Source organism: Psammomys obesus, unplaced genomic scaffold (assembly GCF_907164565.1).
Source record: "Psammomys obesus unplaced genomic scaffold, mPsaObe1.curated_primary_1811, whole genome shotgun sequence".
NCBI classification, from domain to species: domain Eukaryota; kingdom Metazoa; phylum Chordata; class Mammalia; order Rodentia; family Muridae; genus Psammomys; species Psammomys obesus.
In genome coordinates this window covers 8,006,553-8,018,301 of record NW_026590663.1, presented here as the reverse complement: position 1 = coordinate 8,018,301, position 11,749 = coordinate 8,006,553, and positions in this window count along the sequence as shown.

Here is an 11,749-nt window from a genome sequence, read left to right as displayed (position 1 = left end):
TGCTTTTCTCTTTCCTTCTATCCCCCATGTTATAAGGATTGAGGTCAGGCCTGGCAGCAAGTGCCTTCAGGAGCTAAGCTGTCTCCCCCAGCCCTCTGTTGTGAAGTTGCGTTGCTCAGGCTGCCTCAAGTACCTGTACTCAACCAGTCCTCCCGCCCTAGCCTCTCAAGTATGAGATCATTTCTGTAGCTGTGGTGTCTAGTATAGAGCCTGGCACGCAGGACTTCCTCAATAAAGAATAGCCATGCACTGTTAGCATGTTATTCTGGGTCCTCGTTCTTTCGCAGACTAGAAGATGAACATTATAATTTCCATGCTGCAGAAGAGAAAGGGAAGGCATGGGTGTTACAAGTCCTCCTCAACACCAGAGAGCTTGACGTGGCTGAGCCGGGATTCAAACCAGGCAGGATGCTTTCAATACTCTCTTCCTGTTTGCTGCTCTCCCCTTACCCCCCCCAATATTCCCCCTCTCCCACTCTCTCTTTGTCTCTCTAGTTTTTGGTTTTTCTAGACAGGGTTTCTCTCTATAGCCTTGCCTGTCCAGGACTTGCTCTGTAGACCAGGCTGGCCTCAAACTCAGGTATCCACCTGCCTCTGCCTCCCAAGTTCTGGTATTAAAGGCGTGTGCTATCACTTGCCAGCAGCTCTGTAGATTCTTGAAAGAGAGAACAAAAGGAAGAAAAACTTGTAAGTCCCCAAACTGAAATTGTTACTGGACATCACTCAAATCCTATTCCCAGTTTTTACCAACTAAGGTCTAGGGAGAAGGCCCTTGGCATCAGCTCAGTGGCAGCGACATAGCTGAGGTTTAGGGCTCAACCTCATCCATCCAGTAAGCTGACATCACCTGGTTCGGTGGGAACCAGCTTTCTGCCCTTGCTCAGAAGCACCCTCTACCCACGGTAAGGTGGGCTATGTTGGGCACACTTGAGTTCCTTTCTGCTGGCCTTGGTAGCCCACCCTAGCAGGAAGGTGTTGAGGCTGGAGCTCCCTAGGAGGCGTCCCCCCAAAGGGAAGGTGCTGAGGCCAGCCCTCAGACATCAGGGCTTTGTCTGAGGTGCCCAGGCCTTCAGGGCCCGTGAAGCACAGCAGTGTCCACTGTAGACTTTCTGTGCGTGGGTCATTGCCGAAATTCCCAGGTCTTTGGTAACCTGAATACTTGACATTTTCAGGGTAATATTTTTCCCAAGGCATTTGTTCTGGGTCACTGATGTCTGGTACATGAGCTATCATTTTTGATTTGACATATTTAAACCTCATTTTTTCCCCTAGACAAGACAAATTGAATTTGTAGCTTCTCATATGGGGTTTTATGAAAAGATTGGTGCTGGGATGCCCTGGGTTCCCAGGCTGATGTCGTCTGATTGGCCATGACAGTCTTTTCCCACTTCAGGTATGAGGGAGTAATTGCAGCTACTCCAACTGGGAGAAGGTATGAGTGGGTTTTTCTCCTGAGGGGGGAAAACAAATCTTAGCAGATGGATGAGTGTCGGCCTTCGAGGTTCTCTCCACTGCCTGGAGGGCCCTTCCGGAATAGAAGCCTCACAGCACTGCACATCTTGACTGTCTACTGAGCTCTTCTCAAGGGCTGGGAGGGCAGGGCTGTCCTACGTGCCTGGGACAACGCCGGGAAGCCGAGCATGTGGTGGAGATTGGACACAAAAGAGGGGTTAGGTGGCAGTCTTCAGTGTGGGCAGCTCCTGTGTCAGCCTGGGCTTCCCACTCCAAACCAGACCTCTCCCCGCCCTCTGGGACCTATCCAGCTCGTCCCTTTCTGCTGGTGACAAAACCCTGGCTCTAGTCATGGCTCCTGGTTAGCCTACTTTCAGAAGAAGGGGGAGGGGTGGAGAGTTTCACAGCAGGGTGGACCCTGGGTGGTAGTCTTTGTGCTTGCAGGGAGGCCTGAGCTACAGTCCAGGCGTGTGGCGTGGCGTTGAGCTCAGGCTGACCTCTTCTCATGGCTCTGGTTGGCTCAGTGTTTGGGGTTTTATCCTCCTGAGCTATCAGAGTCTGTGCACTGCAGTAAGAACCGGAGCGAGGGACTTGGCCCTGACCAGCTCTGTGGCACTAAAATCGATTCTTGTTAGATAGACAAAGCCTCGAATAACTTACTCTTTGCCAATACTTTTCTGTTGCCCAAGGCTATACAGCTCTGTGACTTGTAATCGGTTGCTTAACCTCTCTGAGTCTGCTCATAGCTGTAGAAAATGAATATAATACAAGTTGCGTTCCTTCACCCGGGCTATTGTAGGGGATCAAAAGTAGTGACGTGTATTAAAGTCCTTTTTAGATGACAAGGTGCTGTTCTGCTGTAAGGGCCTCATAATAATTATCCTGGCTATCGTAGAGGGACAAGAATAGCTACTTCTTAGTAATACTGTAGCCATACAAACTCTGTTATGATGGATGAAGAAAAAAAAAAAGCCCATTTTCCCAGTGGAAGAGCGACCCCAGACAAAACAGACCAATAAATAACCCCAAATGAGAACAATGGGAATGGTTTACTATCAAGGCCCACATAGATATAGTCAACAAAAAAAGTGGTCTTCAGGGACAGCAAGGTGGCTCAGTGGGTAAAAGCACTTGCTACCAAACCTGACAACCTGAGTCCTGTCCCCTGGACCCACAGTAGAGGACAGAGCCCTGACTCCCTCAAACTGGCCTTTAGGTACTCACATACAGAGATAGAAACAAATAAATAAGTGTGACAGAAGTCTGAAACTGCTCTTCGTTATTACCAGAAATAGTTTTCAGAATCAAGAGCCTTGTTCGACTCTGTCCTAACTCTAGCATCAAACATTATTTTATTTTCTGAAACAGGGTCTCCCATAGCCCAGGGTCTCCTGATCTTCCTGTCTCTAGCTCAGACTGCAGGGTACCGGACCACGCCCAGCTCCAAACATCATTTATTTAATACAGTTTAACTGGAGAGCTGGCTTTGGTGTTGGGTGAAAGTAAAGGTCAGAGCGAGTGTCCACTGGCCCAGGAAGACACTCGGGCAGGGACCGCTCCCATCAAGCTGTGGCTTCTCCTTCCAATTGGAACTGACCTGGTTTGACCAACCAGAGAGCCACAGTCTCCAGGGTGGGGTGACAGGTTCAGCAGGGGGCAGGAAGTCCAAAGCGAGAGCCAGCCGAAGGAGTTGGCTGGCACAGCTGAGGACACGTTCTTTCTCGCCTGGAAAGCTGCCGAGGTGTGCGGTATATGCTTAGAGATGTTGGTTTCTCTTTGCATCTCCTAAGAGTGCAGCTCAGGTTGAGAGACACAGGGCTGAGAGGCGAAGAGCTTCCCACTGAGGTGGTTTCAGGGCAGAAGAGACAAGTTTTGCCACCTTGACCACGGTGGGTCTCCATCCCTCCACTAATGTGACCTAGATAATTCTTCACAGGCATCCCCAGAGGCTAACCCAGATGAGGTGAGCCCTCACAGAAATGCCCACAGGCCCACCTCCCAGGTTGACAGTATTAATCACTGTGTACAATAACCAGGTTCAAGACCGGCAAGCTTGAGTCATTCCAGTGTGCCATGGTGCACACAAGTTACCTGGCTGGTTGCCTGGTGCCTAGCCCTGAGATGAGGCGGAGGACTTGCCCTGAGTGGAAGGGCCCTACCAGGAATGGGCCTAAAATCCCACCTACCCGGGCGGCCTAGGTAGGAAGAGTTCAAGTTCAAGGACTTTCTGGAGGTATAGAGTGAGTTCAAGGTTGACCTTGGCGATTTAGCTAGGCTCTGCCTCGATAAAAAGTAAGAAGATTGCTGGGGGTGCAGCTGAGCATTGGAGAATTTGACCAGCATGTGTGGAGCCCCGGATTCAGTTCCCAGGACTTGGCATCTGGGGCAGAGCCCAGATGAGGAGGTGGCTGGAGGATGTTTTGTGTGAGCTGTTTGCTCTCTAAGAGAAGCAGCCAATTGTTCAAGGTGTCAAAGCCCCAGAAGAGAAAAGCCATGATTAATGCAGCCAGAGGCTGCTCATCCTCCTGCAGGCCAGTCTGGGCCTGTTCACAGGACAGTGGCTTCCCAGCAGCAAGAGAGGACAAGCCTGTGGGTACAAACACTTCTGTCCTCTGCCATGTCTTGTCCACCGTTGTCTTGGGGGACACAGCGTGCCATGTGTGCAAGCTCACAGCCAGTGCGGGAGGAGGCTAAGCCGGGAATGGAGCAGAGCTAGGAAAGGTCCTCTGTCTGAAACCATCACCGCAGCGACCCTCCGTTACCGTGGAGAGGTCCAGTCCTGGGTGCTGGCTGCGGCCTAGGGACAGCCCCCACCCACCTAGGGACTCCACTCTGTGACCTTGACTACACTGCAGGAAAGAATTTCAGGGTGGATTAGAACGAAACAGAGCTGTGCTTATTAAATAAAGATGAGAGTAAAAGCAAAAAAAAAAAAAAAATTTAAATGGAGGCAGAGAAGGCGAGGGAACACAGATAATAGTGAGTCAGACATTGTGGCGCATGTCTGTGATCCCGGCATTTGTGAAACGGAGGCTGGGAAATTATAAATCCAAAGCCAGTCTAGGTTATATAGCAGAACTCCGTCTGTAAATAAGGAAACAAACATATTTTCAAAAGAAAAGGATAATGCTGTACACCCAGGGGAAGGCTCGGTCAGCTTTCTTGGGAGTGATGCTAAATGGCTGACTAACCCCTCCATATGTGATTGGATAGGTGTTTTGTTTTGGCTTGGTTTATTTTGGTTGGGTTTGGTTTTATTATTATTATTATTATTATTATTTATTATAATTTATTCACTTTGTATCCTAGCTGTAGTCCCTTCCCTCATCCCCTCCCAATCCTGCCCTCCCCCAGTCTACTGATAAGGGGAGGACCTCCTCCCCTTCTACTTGATCCTAGTCTATCAGATCTCATCAGGACTAGCTGCATTGTCTTCCTGTGTGGCCTGGTAAGGCTGCACCCTCCCCCCAGGGGGAGGTGATCAAAGACCCAGCCACTGAGTCCATGTCAGAGACAGTCCCTGTTCCCCTTACTATGGAACCCACTTGGATACTGAACTGCCATGGGCTACATCTGTGCAGGGGTCTTAGGTTATCTCCATTCATGGTCCATGGTTGGAATATCAGTCTCAGAAAAGACCGCTGGACCTAGATTTTTTGGTTCTGTTGCTTTCCTTGTGGAGCTCCTGTTCCCTCCAGGTCTTTCTATCTCCCCCTTCTTTCATAAATTGTAGTATATTTACACGGTGGAATACTACTCAGCAATGAAAAACAAGGAAATCATGAAATTTGCAGGCAAATGGTGGGATCTAGAAAAGATCATCCTGAGTGAGGTATCCCAGAAGGAGAAAGACACACAGGGTATATACTCATAAGTGGATATCAGACATATAATATAGGATAAGCATACTAAACTCTGTACACCTAAAGAAGCTAAGCAAGAAGGAGGACCCTGGGTAAGACGATCAATCCTCACTCAGAAAGACAAATAGGATGGACATTGGAAGAGGGAGAAAACAGGAAACAGGACAGGAGCCTACGACAGAGGGCCTCTGAAAGACTCTAGCCAGCAGATATTGAAGCAGATGCTAAGACTCATAGCCAAACTTTGGGCAGAGTGTAGGGAATCTGGTTTTTGTTTTTTTGGGGTTTTTTTTTTTTGTTTTTTTTTTTTTTTTTTTTTTTTTGTTTTTTTTTTTGAGACAGGGTTTCTCTGTGTAGCCCTGGCTGTCCTGGACTTGCTATGTAGACCAGACTGGCCTTGAACTCACAGAGATCATCTGCCTCTGCCTCTGTGCTGGGATCATTGGTGTGCACGACCTCTCCCAGCTGATTATATAGGTTTTAAAGATAAAATGAAGGACAAGATTTTCAACTGTGGCCTGGGGGCAGAGCTCCAGGCCACGCTGCCCCGTTGACTTTCCCGGGGAGCTTTGGGCCTCCTGTCTGCAGCATCTCACAGCTGGCCGCCCCTATGCTGGATTTGCTAAATCCCTGTTTGGGTTCACTGTGTCCCATGCACTCTGACCCTCGGACATCGGCCGGGCGTGATGCTAAGTGTGGCTCACATCCTCCTCATGTTCTCAGGGTCTCTGCCCTCCGGTCTGCCGATCTTCCCGGGAACACAGGATGTGCTCGGCCGGCCAGGGACCCCCCCAGAACGTGTCTGCCTGGGAACCTCACCCCGAAGCACTGCAGCCTTGTGTCCTCCGTGTGCCTGTCACGGAGCGTCAGCGGTTGGTCCTGCTCGTCTCGGTCACCTGAGCTGGCGTCTGTGTTTCTCTGAAGCAGGGAAGCAAGGTGAGCCCTTGTCTCGGTCGCCGGGACAGAAGCAGCTCACGGAAGAAAGCGCTGAAGTGTGGGCTGGCTTCCCGTGTCAGAGGTGCAAGCTGGAGGCAGAGGGGGTTGCGGGGACACGGAGAATGGGCCTGGCACTGACAAAGCCACCTCCCACTTCTGTGTGTACCCGCTTCCCTTGCAGTTTTCTTACTTTGAGTTACTCCAGTAACAGAGCCTAGGCCAAAGTGTGAGTGTGTGTATAAGAGAGTGTGTATGTGTGTGTGTGTGTGAGTATGTGTGTGTGTGGGAGTATCCGGGTGTGAGCGTGTGTGTATGAGTGTATGTGGATTCTGGAACAGGAGGTGGGTTAGGAAAGTGTCCCTGGGAGGCAGGAGTGGGATGGGGGAGAGAGGCAGGAAGGAAGTGCCTTCTCTGTGGTTGCTGCATGCTACGTCAGTTCTGGGCGGACAGGACCGAGGGTGCTCCAGGGAGAGAAGCAAGCCGAGTGCTCACCCACGGGCACTACCCCGGTTTCCCGTCCCGGAGACATACTCCGGGTTCCGGTTGTGTGGGGCTGAGAGGGCTGTTGAGGGCAGAGCAGGGCTGCTGGGCCGCAGAGAGCTGCGCCCCGGTGTGCCAGGGCTCTGCAGCGTCTGCCACGGCTGTCTCGCCCTTCCTGCCTCGCTGGCTTGGTAAGGGTAAGAACAGCGACGGAACACGTTGCCCGCTTCCTGTGCCCAGCCACAGACCTCACGGCGTCCAGCACCTCATCACCAAACACGGGCGGCCTAAGCGGCACCATCTCCGTTGGCAGCTGGAGAGCGTGGGTGAGGCAGGGGCTGTGCCAGGGGCCCTATTGCTTTTCTTGGTGTTTCCCCTTGGTTCTACCCTCCCTAGTCTGAGAGGGTGATTCCCCAGGTAAGGAGGCCTGTGGGGCCGAGAGTGGCGATGCGCTGGGCCCTGGTGGATCTGTTGGCTGGAGAGCAGTAGACGTGGATGCTGATGTTAAAAGTCTCCAGTCAAGCGGGTGGTGGCAGTGCACGCTTATGTCAGCACTTGAGGCAGATCTCAGTGAGTTCCCGGCCAGCCTGGTCTATGTGGCACTTCTAGGACAGCCAAGGCTACATAGAGAGACTCTGTCTCATAAAACCAAGACCAAAATCTAAATGAATGAATGAAGAATGAATGAATGGAAGTAGTTTACAAGCTGGCCGTGAATTGCCCTAAACTTTCTCCAGAAGATTGTTGCTTGCTTCAGTGCAGAAAACCAGCTAATCTGGCCTTTTCTCATGAGACATGGAAGGGTGAAGACCTCCCTTTGAAGGTCCTTTGTGGCCGGTGTTGTTTGTAGTTTCTGCCACACGCTGGGCAGGTGTGAGCTACTGCCTTAGGGAGCTACACAGAATGCCTGTATTAGTTATTTTCTGTTGCTATGATAAAACACCACAACCAAAGGCAATTTAGGACTAGTTCAGCTTACAGTTCCAGAGAGCTAAGAAGCCATGAGGTAAGAATGGAGGCATGGCAGCGAGCAGCAGGCGGAGCAGCAGGCGCAGAAAGCTGGGCTTACACCTGGAACTCCACAGCTGGAAATGGTAAGACTTTATGTTTTCAAATATTGTCTTCACTGACAGAACAACACAGAGGGTAGACCAGCACCTCCGGGCCTTTGCTCTGGGGACCGCTGTTAGTGTGGATACTTTCCCAAGCCCTCTTGAGCCTTTCGGGCTCATGGCTGCTCAGAAACAAGATGGCCTTAACCTGTCCCAGCCACAGAGGACCTGGAGCAGCATCTCCAGGCTGGCAGGGTCACCTGAACCTTTCTAGCTGTCTGGGGGCAAGAATTTATCTTTGCACCCTGAGGCAGTGCCACCAGATGCCTTTCCCCCCAGGATGTCACCCCCAGCAATCCAGAGGATGGAGAGCCAGCATCTCCAATGACCTTTGCTTCCCTTGTGTGTGGTGATGGCTACAGGCCTGCTGAATCCGGGTATGGGCCCTGGGCTGCAGAATGACAGGTGGCTATAGCAGGAGGCCCAGGAGTGAGAGGCTGGGGTCAAGGACTTCCTCTGAAGCCAAGTTAGACACATAATGGAACTCAAGGGAGCTTAGGCTTCTATGGCAGGTATCTGGTGTGTGTGTGTGTAAATTATATAGTGGGGGCTTTGCTGGTTCATCTCTCATCTCCTCGTTCACATGGAGCTTCCGTGTCCTGAGTCCACAAGGGGAGTGCATGCCTCAGGCCTGGCTGAAGAGCCTCCTCCCAGTGGTCACTGTCACCACTGAATGAGAGAGAGGTGTCCATCTCCTGCCGTGATGGACTCCAAGGACCGCTCCAGCCCAGAGCTGTTGAAGGCCATCTTTGCAACCCCTGCGGGAGAGCGAGGCTGCCAGAGGAAGACGGAAGCGCAGGGAGAAGTGCTGGAGACAGACGTGGGCCTGGGGTTCTTGTCTTTGTGGGCTGAGATGCAGGGTCTCTTCTCTAAGGTGGCCGGCCTTGGCTTTCCAACACCAGCAGACATCTCTGAACTCTCAAGCGGCCCAAGGAGGCTGCTGAAGCCACATCTGTACCACCCTCTGCGGTCTGCGTTCTTTTGAGGAGATTGGGATCTGGTCCCCTCCCTCAAGTTGTATACAACTATGCGGCGGACCGGCGTGTCTCCCCAAGCTCATCTGTTGAAATCCTAATGCTCAGATTGGTGGTGTTGGGGGGCCAGGTCCAGGAGTGATTGGTTTGTAAGAGCTCCAGGAGGACCTCCACAGGGCCCCTCCTCTGTGTCTGCTGTGTGAGGGAACTGCACTGGGGTGGCTGTGAGATGGCCCTCCCCAGAGCTGACCATGTTGGGTCTGACCATGTTGGGTCTGACCATGTTGGGTCTGACCTTGGACATCCAGGCCCCAGAACTATGGAAAGAAGTTGCTCCCCCTCCCGGCCACGGCCCTCTGTTGTAGCAGCTGTAGGTTAACTGACGCCCTCTTGCACCCAGCAGACAGCTGACAAGCCTGTTGCTGACTGATGTGGAGGGAGGGAGGTTTGTGTAACTTCAGATGTTGTGGGTCCTTCCTGGCATCTCCTCTCCAGAGACACTGGCGACTTTTCTGGTAGAGAAATGGTCTTTTGAATTATGAAAATGGCGGTCTTTGATAGCCAGCCCCACAGTCCCTCTGGACAGGAGCTGAGCGGGTCAGGTCCTGCAGTGGCTGAAGAGATGACTGTTTGGGACTACCATAAGCCGGGTTCTTTTTTTTTTTTTTTTTCCAGCTCTGTGTGCCTGGCTGGTGTGCTGTTGGTCTGTGTGGTTTTTGTTTGATTGTTTGCTTGGGCTTTTGTTGTTGATACTTCTGACTTTGATTTTTAAAAAAATAACCTGGTGCTTCTCAAGGATGGTTTGCAGACCCACGGGCCTCTGGAGACTGTGCTCCTTGACCAGCCCTGGCCTGTAGGGGAATCCTTTCGCCTGAATAACTGGCTTCTGGCCGTGGCCAAGCCCGGGTGGAGCTGCCCCGGGTGAAGGCTGGACGCCAGCCAGGCCCTGGCCTGTCACACACAAACAGCTGTCTTGAAGCCCCCTCCACACCAGGAGACAGAAGACAAAGCACTAAGGCATCGTTTATTTATTTGAGTTTATAGAAGATAAACATCTGTTGTTATACATTTAAAAAGAAAACAAAGCCAAGCATTTTTGCATATAGGAGTTTTCACAGTCTGGCGATGAGCCAGACTGCAGGGTTTTCTGAGCAAAGGGACGGGGCAGTCCAGCTTGATGAAGTGGCTAAGGTGACATCGCACAGATCCACAGCGGTCTAACACTAGCCGCAGGCCTCGGCTCCAGACCGTGGCACTTGGATCTCCTCAGATACCAACTTCCGCGGCCCATACAGCCTTCTCCGTTCCCTTTCCATTCTTCTGTCAGCCCTAGTCTTTCTTTGTCGCTTCCTGGCCTTACTTCCCCTCTCCACACAGCAAGCTTCTGATAAACCAACGGCCTTCCAGCAGACCCACCTCCCTCGCCGCCTCCAAAATCCACCCCAGATTCCCCCCAAATCCTGATCCGGTTCCCCTCAGAGGGTGTCAGTTGGCTGGAGGGGCACACTTGGGGGCTGAGGATCTGGTTCTCTGAGTCTGGTCCTGCCACCTGGTTTTCATTACAGTTTTAGATATAGGCTACACATCTCTTAACAGAAAACCCAGCATCCAAAATGCTCCAAAATCAAAAGTTTTTTGAGTGATGACATGATGCCACGTGTAGAAAATTTCACACCGTGAAAACTCCTTTCATGCACATAACATTATTTAAAAAGCACTGAATAAGATTACCCTCAAGCCGCGTGTAGAGGGTTATGAAGTATAAATGAGTTTCATGTTTATAATTGGATCCCACCCCTAAGATACCTCATTATATATACTCGCATATACTAAGCCTGGAAAGACTAAAATCCAAAGCCCTTTTCTTATTTTCACGACCCCAGTTCTCCGTGTCAACAGGTTGTGCTACAGTAGCAGTGGGTGTGGTTTGCCTGGAAAGTGTGCAGACACTGTGGCGTGCAAGCAGGGCGGGCCTCTGCAGTGCGGCCCCAGCTCAGGTGGTTTCCCACCCGCTGAAGGCGGCCTTGCAGCTGTGTGGGGCTGCTGAGGTCAAGTGCCACCTTGGCATGCCGGTGAGTCGGGTCGTGCCGCGGCGACGCGGGCCACCCTGATTTTCAGGTTTATTTGGTGAGCTCTAGCCCACAGCACCAGTCAAGGCTGAGCACAAAGTCGCACTCAGTCTTTAGAGTATAGTTCAGATCAGGTTTTCTTGCTTCCTTCCGTCCGCCACTCAGTGGGATGGGGACGTAAGGGCCCAGGGTGGTGGAAAAACTCAGCCCTTTGGTTCTTCCTTCTGAACCTGACCTCCAGCCCGAAGGGCAATATTCTGGCAGCCTGGCCTGGGGCCCTGGCACTTCCTCAGCAGTGCCGGCCCAAGGCTCAGGACCATCTGCTAAATAATTTCTCATTCCCACTGGAACGAACTCCCAGCGGGAGCCACAGGATGGGTGGGAAACGTGGTTTTACTTTGGATCAGCCAATCGGAGGAGAAGCACAGACTGACGTGCAAACACCTGCGGGGCAGTGCCCGATGGAGAGCCCCTCTGGGAGAGCAACCCTGAACAACTTTGGAGGGCCACGCCAGGGACCCTTTGGGATCGCTGTCTCAATGCAGGACTGCCACGTCCTGAGCTCAGCAATATGCCAGCAAATGAAGCTTTAGCCCCCTCGAAGGGTGCTTGGTACACCTCACATGTCCCTGAAAGAGCCAACTCCTTTGTTCTTTTCACAAAATCACACTAGGTGGCTACAGGAGGTGAGTCAATTCCCTCACCCTTTCAGAGAAGCCTACCATGTGTTTTTTTCAGAGAACACATTCTGGATCCTTCCCCCTCCCTCCAACACGTTCCCTACCCTCAGGTGTAGATACATATCACACTTGACAAAATTTACCTTTGATGACAACCTAGCCTGCGCACCAGGCACTGCCACT